We start from the raw sequence: 1,208 nt of genomic DNA on the forward strand, positions 1-1,208 counted from the left end.
AACCCTAAGAGTCTAACCCTAACCCTAACAGTCTAACCCTAACCCTAACCCCGGCTGAAGTACCCAAGTATATTTCGCTAGATGGCAGCAGCGCTCCACCAACAGCGCCGGCTGCAGTACCCAAATATATTTCGCTAGATGGCAGCAGCGCTCCACCAACAGGGCGGCTGCAGTACCCAATTACATTTCGCTAGATGGCAGCAGCGCTCCACCAACCGGGCGGCTGCAGTACCCAATTATATTTCGCTAGATGGCAGCAGCGCTCCACCAACAGCGCCGGCTGCAGTACCCAACTACATTTCGCTAGATGGCAGCAGCGCTCCACCAAAAAAGCCGGCTGCAGTACCCAAATATATTTCGCTAGATGGCAGCAGCGCTCCACCAACAGGGCCGGCTGCACTACCCAAGTATATTTCGCTAGATGGCAGCAGCGCTCCACCAACAGGGCGGCTGCAGTACCCAAGTATATTTCGCTAGATGGCAGCAGCGCTCCACCAACAGGGCCGGCTGCAGTACCCAATTATATTTCGCTAGATGGCAGCAGCGCTCCACCAACCGGGCGGCTGCAGTACCCAAGTATATTTCGCTAGATGGCAGCAGCGCTCACCCAACCGGGCCGCCTGCAGTACCCAAGTATATTTCGCTAGATGGCAGCAGCGCTCCACCAACAGCGCCGGCCGCAGTACCCTAATATATTTCGCTAGATGGCAGCAGCGCTCCACCAACAGCGCCGGCTGCAGTACCCAAATATATTTCGCTAGATGGCAGCAGCGCTCCACCAACAGAGCCGGCTGCAGTACCCAAATGTATTTCGCTAGATGGCAGCAGCGCTCCACCAAAAGTGGCCGGCTGCAGTACCCAAATATATTTCGCTAGATGGCAGCAGCGCAACACCAACAGAGCCGGCTGCAGTACCCAAATATATTTCGCTAGATGGCAGCAGCGCTCCACCAACAGGGCCGGCTGCAGTACCCAAGTATATTTCGCTAGATGGCAGCAGCGCTCCACCAAAAGGGCGGCTGCAGTACCCAATTACATTTCGCTAGATGGCAGCAGCGCTCCACCAAAAGGGCGGCTGCAGTACCCAATTACATTTCGCTAGATGGCAGCAGCGCTCCACCAAAAGGGCGGCTGCAGTACCCAACTACATTTCGCTAGATGGCAGCAGCGCTCCACCAACAGGGCCGGCTGCAGTACCCAATTATATT

Source organism: Falco punctatus, assembly GCF_963210335.1.
Source record: "Falco punctatus genome assembly, contig: scaffold_63, whole genome shotgun sequence".
Lineage (NCBI taxonomy): Eukaryota > Metazoa > Chordata > Aves > Falconiformes > Falconidae > Falco > Falco punctatus.